The following is a 17,362-nucleotide window of genomic DNA, read 5'->3' on the forward strand; positions in this document are numbered from 1 at the left end:
ACAATATACTCTTCTTAAAGTAATAAATAGTAAATACGCGTCAGTAAGCAAGGCATTGACTAAAACAGATCACAGAACGCCCTTTTACAAAAAAGATCTGCGCTCTTTGTTGCCAGGGCTGTAAAGAGTCAGATGCATTGCTTATGCTTACCATCATGTCGGGTCACTTAAAAGTAGAGTGGTTAAGCCGTTTCTCGAACTGCCCCTGTCACCATATTCCCTCTCCCCATCCCCTTCCTCCTCCCCTTGCCTCTCTCCCTCCTCCTCCTCCTGTCCCTTCCCCATGTCCCTATGACATCATTTATGAATTCATGCACTGTTGCCAAATTTCCTTCTTCTCCACCATCTTAAATAGGCCAAATTGTCTAAGTGCAAAATGGTGAGAAATTCATAAATTGGTGGGGCATTCAATATAGCAAGGCTTTCCTCCACTCCTATGAAGTAGGTTTTCCTCTACTCCTGTAGAGGTGGGTGCCAGTGATGAGTGTAGATTGGTGGGGAATTCAAACGCCCAGAAAGAGCAGTTATTCTAGAGCTTGAAAATCCAAAATGTTAGATGTGGGGATATTTGTACAGCCCTATGGCGCATAATCCGAGCTGTATGACGTCAGAATCCAAGATAACGATTCAAGGTATTTGACCTCAGATTACAGACTCATGTCTATGACATAAGTATCTAAGATGGTGAACTTCTTCGATACTGGCGTACCTTCTATGGTTGCCAGATCCCTTGTGGTAAGTAAAGCCTTCATGTCATCATTATTCTATCGTTGGAATCCCATGCTGATGGCAAATCTTTAAAAAATCGTTGTTTTCCTACAAGGCTGAGATTCACTAGGAAGTTAAAAACACCGCTTTCTGTGTGTTTAAGGAATTCCCCTTCCTACATTTACCCTAAATTTGACTTGCTCAAATTTATGTCTATTGACCTCTGCCATCCTTAAAAAAAAACTCCATGCCAGTTGTGGGTTCACATCTACTGTGTAGCAAAATTAGTACAATAATGTTTATGTGGTTGTTTAAACAAATACGGAGCCACCACAGCCCAGCCCTGCCCCTGGGTCTACCATTGCATCACTTGCAGTCTACTTAGCTATATCTAAACTGCAACAACTGCCTCTGCCGCTGCAACTGCCTCCAGTACTACCACCTCCACTGTCACCACCACCATCATTGCCATTGCCACTGCCACTATCTCTACTACAACTACTGCAGAGTCCAGTTGTGGACAGCGTATGCTACTCTCTGGATCCATGTCACCAACTGTTGGGAATGTCACGCCAACGCCAGCTGCAAGCCCCCTCATCACGCTGGAGGGAACTGAACAAGCAAATAAGTTCTCCTTGGCGAAGACCAGTGCAGTGGCGCAAGAGCCAAACAGAGCGTATTTATGTAATATATTTATAAAATTCATCACAAAAGATTTTTGTATGGAACTGATGGCAGTTATAAAAAATCATGCACTGGCATGACTTGGTCAAAGCCAATTCACGTTTTTGCCACCAGGTCATTTATCACCAAGCACACTTATCCTAATCAGCAACCACAAGAGCCACTGCCACTGCCATTGCCACAGCCACCACCACTACCGCCACAACCGACACCACCACCACCGGCACCACCACACCATGACCACCATTACCACAACCACTACGACCACCAACACCACTGCTTCCACTATCACTACCACCACCACTGGAGAGACAGGCTGCAAGCACCTAGTTCCATTCTGTGGAGTCATGTTGCTTCACCATTACCACCATCTGCCAGGAACATTGACACCCTGGAGAATACCACACAAGCACATCTCTGGGAAAGAGTTGTGCAATCCTTCAACAATCAAGAAAAATTAATTTTTGTGTTTTTAAAATTTACATAAAACATTGGTATGTGGGATGGACGGCAGCTGTTAAACCAGGGAGTAACATCTATTGCCATAGGCAATCCACAGTTCTGCCAATACCTCATCTGTCGCATATGCACCTTTAGTCAACCAGACACATTAGAGGACTAGGCATAGTTATTTTAAGCGGCTACTAGTCAAATTGTAAGTGTATGGAGTATTCTCTGTGCAACTGTATTCGTGAATTCCTCAGAGAAAGGTCAGAGCAATGGTTAAACGACAGAAAGTCATCGAGTAAAACAGACGTATAATCAGCGTTCCACAGTAAAGTGTTATACTCCCTCTGCTGTTCCTGATTTCCACAAACGATTTAGCAGAAAACCTGAGTACCTCTATTAGACGAATTACAGATGATGCTGTTATTTAGCCTCTTGTAATGTCATCAGGTGATCAAATCCTGTTGCAAAATGATTAGGACGAGACATCTCTATGGTACGAAGAAACCGAATGTAAATAACGATAAATGTGGAGTCGTCCACATGAGTAGCAAAAGAAATCCGCAAAACTTTGGTTTCATTGTAACTCACTGAATCTAATCGCTGTGAATTCCACTAAATAGTTAAGAATTACAATTGAATATTTTAAATTGCAACAATCAGATAGAGAATGTTGTGAGGAAAGTAGGACTGGGACTTTCTGGAAAAGAGAAAATGCAGCAGGTCTACTAAAGACACTGCTTACAACACACCTGTCCGCCCTAGTCTGGGGTACTGCTGAACGCTGTGAGATCCGCATCAGATAGAATGGACGGAAGATATCGAGAAAGTTCAAAGAGAGGCAGCTCGTTTTGTATAATTGCGAATTGGAGTATAGAGTGGCACAGATATGACACACAAAGTGGGCTGACAGTCTTTAATAGAAAGGCGATTTTATTTGCGGCAGTATCTTGTCATGAAATTTCAGTGACCAACTTTCTCCTCAGACTAGAAAAATATCTTGGTGTTGCTACCTATGTAGTGAGAAATGATCATTATAATAAACTAAGAGAAATCAGAGCTAGTACGGAACGAGTTTCACGCGCACTCTTCGAGAGTGAAGAGGTAGAGAAATAGCTTCAAGTTGGATCCACGAAACATCTGCCTGGTATTTAATTGTGAATTACAGAGTCACCATGTAGAAGTCGATGTAGATGTAAGCAGAAAATCGAATCATAAAAATGATGAACATCACAAGTATATATAATGGAAAGAGAATAACCTATTTCCAAGAGATATTTCATGACCAAAATTTCTCAACTGAGCGCATGGCCGTCTAGTGAAATGTTGAAGAAACAGTCCAGTGGTACAGAACTGCGCGTGGTCTGTTCTGCTGCCTGCTGCTCAGGAAAGAGCGGCACATTCATAATCACAATGTGCTCAGATATTGGACCAGCTTCAGCTACCTGCGAGAGGTATTGCCCAATGCTCGCTCATGCTCTTACGGAGCGTTCCTGTAGCGCAGCATCCACCTAGCTAGATGACAGAACATCAATACCTCCATACTGCTGGATCTTAACAGTTAAACCTTACATTAAAGATTGTGAAAGTCTCATATAAACTCTAAAACATATTCAAATATACTTGCAGCGATATAATAAAATAGCAAAGAGCCCGCTGTATCGATCGTGTACACTGTGTTGTCTGTACAGATTCTTTTTGTTTAATCAAATTTTTATGTTGTCCACAATCTGTAACACATTGTAAACTTCTCACGACAGTTAAGCTAAGACAATCATGGTCTTTCCTGAACATCTGTCTTATAAAAAGGTGACTCTGGTGACTGGAGTCAGAGTCTACTGTTAACCCTGCCTTTTGAGCTTTTGTAGTGACATTTTGATAGCAATTTTGTTCTCATGAAACATATTTTCACAATAGTCCCTAACCAGTTTTCATACTTTTAACTTGTATGTGTTTTAATATGTCAGCAATGAAATGTTTTGATAAAAATTTTCGACCCTATTTCGCTCCCACAGATACTGAGTTCCCAAAGAAACTTGGCATACGTTTTTTATTTTCAACCAGTAAGTGAAATACAAATTTTCTTAGATTTCGGTTTAAGATACTTACATAATGAAATATATTCTTAAAAATTACATCCCCTTTATTACTCCCTTAGGGATCATATTTCCCAAAACACTGAAAGACTTACTGTTTTTATTTATAACCGGAAAGTCAAGACCATTTTTCAGATACATAGCTTTGAAAATGCTTTTTAGTACAGTAATAATGATTTTTTTGAAAAGCACTTTCACACACTATTTTACCCACTTAGTGGTTGAATCTCTAAAAGTGCAGAAGCAAACATTTTTCCATTGTTTCTTATGGAGAAACGAAATTCCGATTTTCGTTGTTCTATGTTCAAAATTGGCATAGTAAAGACGTATTTTCAAAACAGGTTTTGTCGCTTAGGCATCGAATTTCGAATAATTGCTTCTCAAATGATGCCAACAGTTCAAGATCAACACCCTCTCCAGATTTCAGGTTCCTATGTCTAGCGGTTTCAACTGGACACTGCTGAGCCAGTGGAGCAGTAAGTTCCAATTCAATCCCGTTCGGCGTTGTATTTATAAAAGCACCCAGACACATAATTTTTTATTTCAGCTCAATAAGCCAATACAAATTTTCATAAGATTATCTTCGAAAATACATTCCTAATGAAATATTTACACAAAAATCTTCATCCTCTATTTCACCCTCTTAGGGGTCGAATTATCCTAAAGCGCTGAAGCTCATTCTCTTAATTTCTTAGCGACAAAACAAGCTACACTTTTTGCTTTATTTTCAAAACATCTCCATTCCCAATTTTCAAAAATAGTGGAACAGGTATTTCTGTTCCATAAAATTTCTGGCATGCAGCATCATAGATTCAGCTTTTTCTTCTAATATTTCAACTGAATCCCGACCAGCCATCATCAGAGTGAACCGAGGTGACTAATGGTCCATCACCTGCTCAGTTCTTTTAAACTCGAGGACCGAATCGCTGCGTATGTTACCAAAGATACACATGGCACTAGAGACGTTGATAGGCGGCAAGGAGGTGTAACATATGCATGGAAATTAAATCTATCGCTGCTCAGTCGACCCACACAGTGAGATCGATGTGTCACGAATAGGTGCACCGTCTCGACGTCTTTGTGACTTACCAACAAAAATTTCAGGACATGGAAATTAAATCTACGGCTGCGCAGTCGATCCACACAGTGATATCGATGTGTCACGGAGGGGTACACCGTCTCGACGTCTTTGTGATTTACCAACAGAAATTTCAGGATTCCGTGATCTGTCCAAGTTGAATCCGCTATCTCTATTAATTAAATTAGTCGCCAACCGAATTTCAATTTCTTCCTGCACTACTGAGTTGGTGACGAGTTTAGTTAATAGAGAAAACAGCTTCAGCTCGGACAAATCATGGATTCCGGCAACTACGGAAGAATTGGGCAATGGACGTCAGTGATATGTATTTCTTGGAGAACAACACAACTAGCAGAACAGGAGGAAATCTGTAGATGTCTCTCTTCCAGGTGGCAGTACTGCCCATTGCTTTATCACAGATTCAAAGTCGCAAGTAGGAAGCTTTAAATTCCACACATCTTAATGTTAGTTCATTTGGTCTGCTGGATATTCTTCTGTCACAATGGTACACACATCACGTCTTTCCACTAAATGTCAAAATTATTTCTGATAGATGTGCATATGTGCTTCCTTCAGCATGTTGCTTGCATGGGAAATCTTTTGCAGGGCAAAGTTGAGATGCTCATGATAGAGTGATATGCAATTAACATTTCCACAGCATTCTACATACAGGCTCATGATTGTTGGCAGATGAAACAGTGCTACAGGTGATTCTCCAAGGCTTACTGAGGCATCTGGCATTACATGTCTACTCAATCCCTGTAATGAGCACCTACAGAACTGAAATCCAGTAGCGTCAAACATGCAAACAAATGAGACGTGTTCGATGACTAACCAGATATCATTGTGACTGCTTGTCAAACGACTGTAGCATGATTCAAGCCGTATACCACTGTCAATTTTCGTACAGGAAAATGCCCTGTAATAGTTCATCAAGATATATAGTAAGTGTGGTGGAATTGGTGGAGTATGCTATAGTAGTACATTCATTCAGTAGATTTATTCAGTTGGTCACACTGCGAATTGAGTAAGGTAGTACGAGTACATTCATCCTAAATATTCAAGCAGTTTCTCACCTGGATGTAGTAGTTGTAGTAGTAGTAGTAGAACTAGTTGTAGTAGTAGTTGTTGTTGTTGTCATGTCACAGACTCTCAGCTAGCTGTATCGCAAAGTCCACAGACGTTTTTGGTAACTATCAGTATTATTCTTAACTAACACCGACTTTTGCTGTAGGTGGGCCTTGATGTGCTGGAATCTTGATATCAACGTTTATCATACACTGAACTCTCCGTAGTACGAACGGAAAACGATCTAGTGTTGATGCTACCTCTAAGAGTTTCCAGTCGTAAAATGAAGTTTTCTTACGTCACACAAAAGATATCTAACAATCCAGCGAATTTCCACGTAGTGACAATTAAGGGTCCTTACAATGTGAGCAATAGGAAAACAGTTTTCATCATCATACCCGGTTGTTGGGGTTGTGAAACTTCTATATAGAAGCTTCCACGCTTCCATAGCATTGCTAAGTTATTTTCTAATAAATAGCTGCACATGCGCGGGACCTGTCCTGCCAGTCCAACTAGCGGCTGTCTGGGAATGAGTAGTGAAACACAGAGCATGGGAAGTGGGGGAATTTCAGCTCCTTTGTGGCACAATGAAATATGATTGACTGTTGTGAAAAATTTCTAACAATTGCAAAATTTAGAGCTGTTCAAGATTCTGGGAAATTTGTTTTTTTGGATGAAATTCAAGCTTTTTATGTGAAGTAAGAGTATGGAGGGAAACTGAACAATTTATTTCTTAATCTGTAGAAATTCAATACAACTTTAATTTTTCATCAAAATGTTACAGTAAAATTGCAACAGAATGCCCCTGCCGCAGTGCAGTTATAACAAAATACCCAGATTTAGGGAAACTGCACAAACTGTTCCACGTTACGGTGCAATTGTTACAAAAATCTTAATAAACAGCAAAAATTGTGACAAATCGCCTGGTACACCATGTAAAATTCAAGCAATAGAATTCCAGGAGAGCTTTACGGCAGACTACAAACTTAACGTAACAGGTTAGTACAAGTTCTACATCGCTCGCATATTGATTTAGCTGATATGGAAGCCATTAACAGAGGCAATGTCACAACCTTGAGAAACGTTCCGTGCTGTTACCTAGAACCCCTCAGATCTAACACATCTGTATCCTCCGTCATGTTTCCTTGATATCACAGTGCAAATATTTTTCTTGTGGTACGTATGGAATCCAAAGTGGCCACTAAGCTTAAAATTCAAGTTGTCAGTCCAAGATAGCATACCTATGACGTCAGAATAAAGGATGGATATCAATGAAATTACTTATGATGTCCAAAACCCAAGACGGCAATTAAAAATTACAGGCCTGTGTAGATCAGCACAGGCTGAAACATTGCCAGCCGAAAATAGCTGTTCCAGTTTCCGTTGCGCTGGAGTAACCTACCCTCCATTACTCATCCCTAGCATCCAAACATACCAACCATCATGTGGGATCACCACTTGTGCACTGTACACCATAGTGAAACTTTGATCACCATCACGAAACATTATCAGAGATCTACCACTCCGGACATGTATAACTGACTTACACCGTCAGATGCAAATTCTAAGCCATTTCCTCTATCGTGTTTGTATGGGCATTGTGCTTCCTTCGTTTTATTTTATTTCTCCCTTGGCACAAACCCACCCTGATGCAGATGATGCAGTATCTGAGACATCCGAGCAGCAGCATAAATCAAATCAGTATGCTGATATGTTTCATGACTCATCTCCTTACATGTTGGAGTGGAAGTCGAGGCAGCATGCAGAACAGATTCCAGACTTTGGGTTTTCACTAAAGCCTCCAACACCACTATTAAGCATGAAGACAAGTTCCCTGAAGCAACGCCTTTTTTATTTTAGCACAGACAGAATTTCGTCCAGGTTCTCCCATGAATCTGTGTGGCCTGTACATTGCAATACTGATCGATATGAACAGACTAAATGTATGGTGGACGGATATTTAACAACTCTTCGATGGTGTTGTCAGGCGTGTGTCCTTGGTGAGGAGGAAGAGTATAGAAGTGCATGTATATGTGACATGCGTTTGTCTTCTAGTATTACTCTCATAAACTAAAACTCTAGATCTTTTAGTATTACTCCCATAAACTAAAACTCTAGACAAGTGGAGTCTCTGGACGGTATAACTAACTTTATTAATGCTCCAATTGATATGTGTGCAATAGCACCTAAAATTCAAGCATATAAAAACCAATTATTAAGAAAATTTAGCTGACTAAACAATAGAGATGATGTATATATACACGCACACAACCTTCAATTTATTTTACTTCATCACACATATATCAAATGAGAATCAACAGTTCAGCAGCTCCAAAAAAAGAGTTAGTAATTCATGAATTTGCAGTGACATGAAGACTTTATAACAGAGTTGTTCCATGTTGAAGAGACTTAGTACTATTTTACGTGAGATGAAACCTAACTGTTGAGCTGCTCCAATGGCAGAGCATGAGCCATAGCAGTTTACACATTTCTCAGTTGTTGTTTAACTTAACAGTTTATTATTAGAACAGAAAAATTCAGAATAGAAACAATTCAGTGAAACATTTGACAGGCCAAAACTTTTCACTTACACTGAAGCCATGCTTTAGCTGAAATAGGATTCCGACACAACACACATAATGAAATAGGAGATACATATTTAGAAACATGAATATGTCTTCATTAAAATAGACAGCACTTCCAGCTCTTGAAGGAATAAATTAAACACAGGTTAATATTTTCGAAAGCGTCCATAGTCACACACTGTTCTAATGATGATTCACTTGATGCTTTACTTGTTCCTGTGGTTTCATGTTAGCTACATCATTTGCCGTAATTAATAGGTATTTCTTCTGATGTGTAGTACACATAAAATATTTGTTCATAATGTTTACTCCACAGTTAACTTCTATAGTATCCATCCAGAATAGGTGACAAAATTTTGGACAGGCATCTGACACGTGTGTGGAAGTTACTATGATCATAGGTCACTGATTTCCATCGAGAAATACATGCAGCACAAGAAGCCAAATCCATGCAGTTGTTTTTTGAATTGAAGAACATAATTTTTATTTACAGCGTGATTTCTTCTCCCTGTTCGACAACGTGAAATATGTATTCATGTTTTAAGCCTTATTACACAAATTCCAAAGTTTCAGCAGTGAACACCTCATCTGACAGATGGTTGATCCTACGTACACTTACCCGACATATGCCCTACACCTTGTGACAAGACGTAAAATTGTCATGGATGGCTGGAGTTGTATCCATAAAAAACATTGGAAATAAAATATGAACAGGTGAACCTTAGAAAATCCTTCGGAATGCAGGGAGACTGCCCTTTGTGAGTAGCATCTTTGCATACAGGATAATACCGTATGTATGACACAGCGCCTGAATGTGATACACAGACAGAATAGTGCAGTGCATTAACTGGGTGGCATTTTATGGTGCTGTTTAAGAATGTGATATCAAGTCGGGGTGGTACAACGCATTAGCTCGACGATATAATATGGAACTTAGGTTCAAATGGCTTTGAGCACGATGGGACTTAACTGCTGAGGTCAACAGTGACCTAGAATTTAGAACTACTTAAACCTAACTAATCTAAGGAGGTCACACCCATCCACGCCCGAGGCAGAATTCGAAACTACTTAAACCTAACTAATCTAAGGAGGTCACACCCATCCACGCCCGAGGCAGAATTCGAAACTGAGATCGTAGCAGTCGCGCGGCCACCACGGCCCTCTGTAAAAACAATGTGTATTGCAAATCGACTGCAAAAGTCATAATATTATTTAATGAGCGTGGACGGCATTAATGTGATCTGACGTACTATTGCTTTAATATTTCTCCTTTGTTATTCTTTGCGTAAAATTTTTAAGAAGCTCAGAAACAAGCTTGTGCCAATTGGTGTAATGAAACGTTAAAAAAAAAAAAAATCGTGAGAAGTGCCCAGAATCTGCATAAAATATCCCAACAGGAAACTAACTTGAATACCAGCGGTATTTCATTTCCCTTTTTTGCTGATTATCGACTGTAATACTATGGAATAACCTAATTTATGGTAACGAATTAATTTCTGTTAACTAGCCTTTGAGGGATGTAGTGGAAAGCTTCCAGTTAATTGATGCAAACTATATATAAACGGGACTTATGGTTTCATTAAGTATTCAATTCTGAAGATATTGTAGCAGCAGAATTCAAGGGGTTACAAGGCAGACATGTTTGTAGTAGTTCGGAAAGGTGAGAGGCGAAGCCTACCAGTGAGGAGTTGAATGCTGGCGTGGGAGGAAAATGTATCATATGGAAGGACTAGCGTGTGACTTCTCGAACTTTCTAACAGCTTGGCGTATGAATACACTTGCAACAGAACGAAAAATAAGAAACAGCTTAATTGGAGGGATAGTTCTCGATCTTGGAGCAGTGAACTCGTCCATGTGCATTCTGTAATGGAGACATTACAGAAAACGAAGTGCAGTACTCCTTGGCTTATGACTAAAATTCTTTAGAAAGCGATGTCTTCCAATTGTTGTATTTATAAGTGACTACAGAGAGAATTTAATTTGTGTACGACAGTTGACTGAAAAGTAATGCCTCCATCTTCGTAATTCTTCAACAGTTGTCAGCATTGGTATGTGGCAGGTACTGGCTTGATCCGTAGCCTCTTCTGTACAGCTCCAGTATGCGGGGAGGTTTATCATTGAACGGTTGTGTTGTTATAGTGTAAAGTATGGAACTCTGCGCAGACAGTCGGTCAATGCGATTTAAGCAATTTGCAGTCACTGATTTCTGGTCGGCAGAGGGTGTCACCCAAAAGAAGATTCATCAGAGAATGAAAGCGGTTTATGGTGATTGTGTTGATGTGAATACTGTGCGTCGTTGGTGAGTAAGTTTAAAGATGTTGAGGCGGGAACATCTGACCTGCGTGACAAACAGAGAGATGTACGTCCTGAGACAAGAACCACCGAGTTTCTCAAGCAAAATGTTGACAGATTGATTCAGGACGATCGTCGTATCACTCAGAGAAAATGCAAGCACAATCGCCATTTCACAAGAACGTGTTGATCACATTATTGCTTTGCTTGGCTATCGTAAGATCTGTGCGCGATAGGTACCCCGGATGCTGACTCCGGAAATGAAAGCTCACAGACTTTTGCCAGGAACTCCTCTCGCGTTACGGGAATAAAGGTGACGCCATTCTCCATTCAATTGTTACTGGAGATTGAACTTCCATCCGTTCCCGATAGTGAAAGACGATCTGCAGGGACATAATTATGTTTCTGATGAAGACCTTGATAGAACTGTATGACTGTGGTTCCAGAAAAAGAGTGCCGATTTCTTCCATCACGGCTTCATAAAACTTGTTTACCGTTGGCAGAAATGAATCCTATTGGTTGGTGATTATGTGGAAAAGTGAATATTGGCAATTAAAAATCAGATTCTAAGAACTATTTCTCCGTTTTATTTATTAAAATATTCCCATTGTAACTCAATTAACGAAAGTGGTGCATTAGTTTTCATTGAACCCTCGTAGAAACTGAACTGATCTTCCAATGCATACCGACCGAGATTTCACCAGGTTACTTACTTGAGATTCCAGGTCCCAATCAGCCACCGTAATTTAGCTTCCCCATCGCTCTGAAACACTTTCGTTGATTGTCAGTAAAATTCTTCTGGATTTGAGGGCGCATTAGGTACTATAAAATTCCGACATTTCAGTGACTTGCAAAGTAACTGCAGTTAGCAATACACCCTAAGGAAGGGGTCTTGCAATAGTTGCCGAAACGTCGGAATTTTTTAGTTTACAATGCATCCTCAAACCCAAAAGAATTTTATTCACTGTGACACGTGGCGCAGAAGTATACTTTTACACTTCAGCTGATTGTTGTGTAACTGTTCTAGGTAGCCTATGCATGCAATTGGAAGAAAACACGTCCGTTAGCGTACCACTCTGTTCATTCTGAGTGAAGTTAGTTTAGACATACCTGCGACGTCATTTTCGATGTATTGGTGTGACATATTCACTCCTATTTGATAACAATGGCAGATATAGGAATCTGATGATTCAGCGAGCTCTAGAGTTTGGTGTTGATTCTGTGGGGCTGTAACCGAGCGAGGTGGTGCATTGGTTGGCAGCGTACGCTCTCATTCGGAACGACTAGGTTTGTAACATGCATCTGCTCATCGAGTTTTAGGTTTTTCCGAGATTTTGCCTAATCAATCCACGAAAACGCCGGAATGGTTCCTTTGAAAGGGCACGCCCATTTCCTTCCTCATCCTTGAATCATTGCGAGCTCCGTCTTTAATGATCTAGATGTCAACTAGACGTTCAACCCAACCCTTCCTTTTTATGTAACTGTATGTCTCAAATATTTTGCTGCAATGACCCACCGCATATCCAAGGCACAGCAGGACATAGCGCACCGTTTCAATAGCTATCACCGTCCGCCACAGTCCACAGACAGATAAGATTTATGCTCATAACTTTCACAGTAGCTTGATAGTAGAATACTTTCCCTAGCGTGTTTGTATATAGCGAAATGACACATGACGCAATTACTCTGCTGGCCATAAATCTTAATGCTTTTCAAATTAAGATAACTGGTCACAAGCGGAAAATATTTTTGGGTTCACGTAGTTTAGAGGACGATAAGCGCGTAATCGATCCCACTGACACTGTCTTGGTTTCAGTGTGCGACAGAGTGAAAGAGTAAACTTCGTATAACTTGGCGAAATTTGCCTAATGTCACAGCAGCCTGTGCAGCAAGAAGGGCAGTGCAGATCTCACTCGCTTGGTCATAGGTGACAGAGTTGCATTGAACGCTTCCGTTATTCGTCACTTATACCTCACACTCCACTGTTACGTAGAAAACAGCCGTTTTTTATTATCGGCTAGCAAGGACCACACGCCATTTGTCTCTAGCCAACATATAGGGGAGGGAGGGAACTACTGTGCGCTTGAAGCCGAAATGCTTTGCATAGCGAGTGATGAGGAAACAGGGCCACTTACTTCACTTTGCCAAATGTGTGCTACGCTCTTCAATGATACTGCTTATCGCGAAGTGCATCTTGCATTGGGCCAAACAGATGAAAGTCGGAGGGTGTAAGATCCGATCTGTAAGATAAATGAGGAGGAATTGTCCCATGAAGTTTTGTGACCTCTCGGGTGCGCAGATATGTGTGAGGCCTTGCTTTATCGAGGAGAAGGAAAAGTTACTTTGCATTTTTGTAACTACAAAAAAAATGCTGAAGTAGCTTCCTCAAATTCCCGAGGGCAGCACAATACACTTCAGAGTTGATCGTTGCACCATGAGGGAGGGCATCAAACAAAATTACCCATTAAGAGTCCCAGAAGACCGTCGTCGTGGTTTTACCAGCTGAAGGGCCAGCTTTGAACTCTTCCTATGGAGGAGAGGTGATGTGGTGTCACTCCATGGATCGCCATTATATTTATGGTTCGATGCGATGAACTCGTATATCACTGCCTGTGACGATGATCGACAAAAAATGGTCACAATCAGCCTCGGAATGTGCAAGAAATTCCGCACGGATTGTACTTCGCTGCTCTTTATACTTTTGTGTTAGGCAGCTAGAACCCAGAAGGCGCATACCCCAACTGGTGGACGAGTGCCTGGACACTACCAACAGAGACGTCCACTTGTGCAGCGAGGTGTTTGAGTGTGGTCCACCGATCACCTCGAATGCGTGTGTCCCTCCGTTTCAATATTGCAGAGTCGCAGCTCTGTACGACCTGGCAGCATGAGCAGATCATATTGTCGATTCGACGATGACAACACCCAACAACTCATCGTGATTTTGTTCACTGCCAGGTCTCCGTAGACATTCTGCAAGCGCCAATGAGTACGTGCGATGCTTTTGTTTTTCCCCAAGCCGGCCGTGCTGGCGGAGGGGTTCTAGGCGCTACAGTCCGGAACCGTGCTGCTGTTACGGTCGCGGGTTCGAATCTAGTCTCGGACATGGATGTGTGTGAATTCCTTAGGTTAGTTAGGTTTAAGTAGTTCTATGTTCTAGGGGACTGAGGACCTCAGCAGTTAAGTCCCGTAGTGCTCAGAGCCATTTGAACCATTTTCCCCCCAAAGAAAACAATGACAGTTCTTTGCTTGGAACGCATCTCTGTTACAGAAACCAGCTATTAAGGGTCTGTATAGCGCAGCTACCTATCACAACTTCAAGGAACCGTAGGAGTTGAAGCAAGAAAGTTCCACGATGTACTACAGCTAATTCCACATTTTTTTCTTCCTAAACTGGTCGAGGAAAAACAGGGTTGCGACACTTATTGAAGGTATTTTGAAGCAATACCCTTCACCCACAGTGTCTTATGAAGTTTAGGCGTGTGACACTGCCGATGGTGATATATCTGTCAAAGAGGGACTTAAACCGAGCGTTCCCACTGGCATTATTCGAGAGGAACGGGCTTTGTCTCGGTTTCACTTTTCACCATCGAATATACTGCTTAACTGTTACTGTGACGTAGACGCAATTATATTTCACAAGTCTCGTACATCGCATGAAAAGGGACTGTCATGCATGGAAAGAGAAACCCATTAGGATAGGCACCTGAATAAGCCCCTCAGATTCTACCAACCAACATAGCCATACTTCTTTCTTTTCTTCTGACATCTTTGCATTAAGTTTATGGAACAAATTCTGCTTGAAGTGTTTCAGAGTTTGCCATGGTGTTAGATGTAATCGACAAGGTATGTTGTCTGCTAATTCTCCAAAAGCTTAATAATAAGGTATCTAAAAACTACATCCGTCTCTAACGAAGTCCATGTCGACGGAAAGTTAAACCCTATCTTCCGTCTTTTTACAACCTACGTTGTTTTGTTCAAGTTAGAAAATCCGCAGACGGTTGAAAAGATTGTTCTTCACAGTTAAACAAATGTCACCTATTTACTCATTGAATACAGAAGTCATGTGAAACCGACGTTAACGTACGAGTATAAAATTAAAACACTTGTTTATATCCTCAGATACATTGAGTTTTCTTTTCTCCAAGACAAGGCTCACCTGACTCGTTTCTAAATACTTCTATCGGTATATCATGTAAATTTCCGTGCATGCTATGATGTTGTTCACATGTGACCGTTTTACTTCCAGGGCTCCGTGAGGTTCCTTTCGATTGCTGCTCCTCTGATAAAACAGGCTGCCGTGTCAGAAAGCAAGCGGCACCAGTCGTCAGCGACGAAGACTCTCTGCTGGGAGACAACCTCCTCCACTTTAACTCCTTGCGACTCCATCGAAGACCATTCGGACTATGGAGCAGAAGGTGATTTCTTATCAAATGTGAAGTTCCAGAAATAAATATTGTGTCCATAGCAAAATTATGTCATATTTGCATTAAAAGGAATAAGATTGCCACTGAATTAGCGATTCCCAATTTTCGCACATGAGAATAGAAGGATGTGTACAAGTACATAAACATCATCATTCTGTTTGCACTACATGTGTTCAACTGTCAAATGTTAGGCACAAGAGCTGTTATACTTTTTATTTAATGCTGTGTACTTACGCTTATTTACTTAGAAGTACGACATCATTCGAGTACCTTCTGTTGGTGTGTTTTATTTGTCTTTCCTTTATTGAACAGATTAATACAAATGATTTGAAACAATGTTATACTGTTCATGTACACTGATGAGCTAAATCATTATGACCACCTGCTTAATAACTTATTTTTCAGTCTCTGGAACGGTATATATCACTGACTTTGCCGATCAGGCATACGACATTTTTTTTGGTAAATTTGTGGAGGTCTGTGGCACTACATGTCTACCCAAAGGTTATGTAATTATTGTAAATAATGAGCCACTGATTTGCGTTTGCGTTGACGGCTTCCGACAGCGACCGTGATGAGTTCCACAGCATTTATGTCAGGCGAATGAGGTTGCCGAGACATCAACGACAGTTCACTATAATTCTCCTCAAACCTCTGTAGCATGATTGTCGCTCCGAGACACGGACAATTAAACTGCTGAACGGCGACATCGCCGTCGGGGAAGGCGTCAAACTTCAATGGATGCAGGTGCTTCGCAGCTGTCAGCGTGTCTTCGTTTACAAGTTCCATGAAAGCTCAGGAAAATGTGACCGTTGCGTAATATTGCTCCCACCAGCCTGCGTCTGTGGCGTGATGCACTTTTCGTGCCACTGTTCACGTCGATGATCGAGTTCGTGAAGACGACCGTCGACTAGTGTAGCAAGACTGACCCGAAGAACTGATACGTTTCCATTGGTCGACGGTCGAATTTAGACGGTCTCGTGCCCACTGCGACCGCAATTGTCGACGTCGCTGAGTCAACTCGTAAACACGTTGGGGTGCACGTAGGGATGGTCTGCTGCGAAGCTCCGTGTTCTACAGTGTACGGTCAACGGTGTGCTCCGGAACACTTGCTCGTCCGTAGAGATGCCACTTACCACCCTCTATCTTTTCGGAGCAGACAAGCCTCCGAACACCAAGTTCTGTGAAGAGTCGTGGACGTCGAAGCATTTAGCGCGCAGTGGTAGCTTCAATGTCCTAACTCTTTCCGTAGATGCTCCGACAGTAGCACGTGAACATTCTACCAGCTTTGCAGTTTTCAAGATACTTGTTCACAGGCTCTGCGTAATAATAATCTTCCCTCTGTCAAAGTCGCTTATCTCAATCGAACTTCCGTACTTTTGTTACCGCGTCATGTGTCCGCAACGCCACCGGGCGGCATCAAGCGTCGCGGTGGACGGTTTTGATAATTTTTTGGCTTTTTTCTTGTAGGTACAACACATATAGCTAAGGGGACCTGACTTATTAACTGGAGACAAAGTAGAAAACAAAGCTACTTCAACAGAGATTGGGACGCACACCCCTGGAGATTAGAGTGTTATACAGCCATAGATAGAAAAAAGTTTAATTTACATAGTTTACTATCTTTTAGAAAACCGAAAGGTGTTTTATATGCTGAAGATCGTCAGGAGACAATAAAACAGGGGCTCTTGTTGGAAGGTCACCTTCTACTTCACTTGCTTTTAGAGTAAGGTGTTTTGCTGTACTTTGAAGAAACTGCAGGAAACAGCAAAACCTTCAAAGCATTTCAGATCAAAACTGGTGTAAGAAAGCAGATGTTATGTATCCACTGCTGTTCATTTACGTACTAGCAGAGGTAATTACAGAATGGAGGAAAAACGCATGAGGAGAAGACAAAGAAAAAGAAGAAATTAAAAAGGTATACAGTTGGGGGGAGGGGGAGTGGACATTATTAGAACAGACTCCTTGGCTTCTGCAGGT

The sequence above is a fragment of the Schistocerca gregaria genome, chromosome 2 (genome assembly GCF_023897955.1).
Source record: "Schistocerca gregaria isolate iqSchGreg1 chromosome 2, iqSchGreg1.2, whole genome shotgun sequence".
NCBI lineage: Eukaryota > Metazoa > Arthropoda > Insecta > Orthoptera > Acrididae > Schistocerca > Schistocerca gregaria.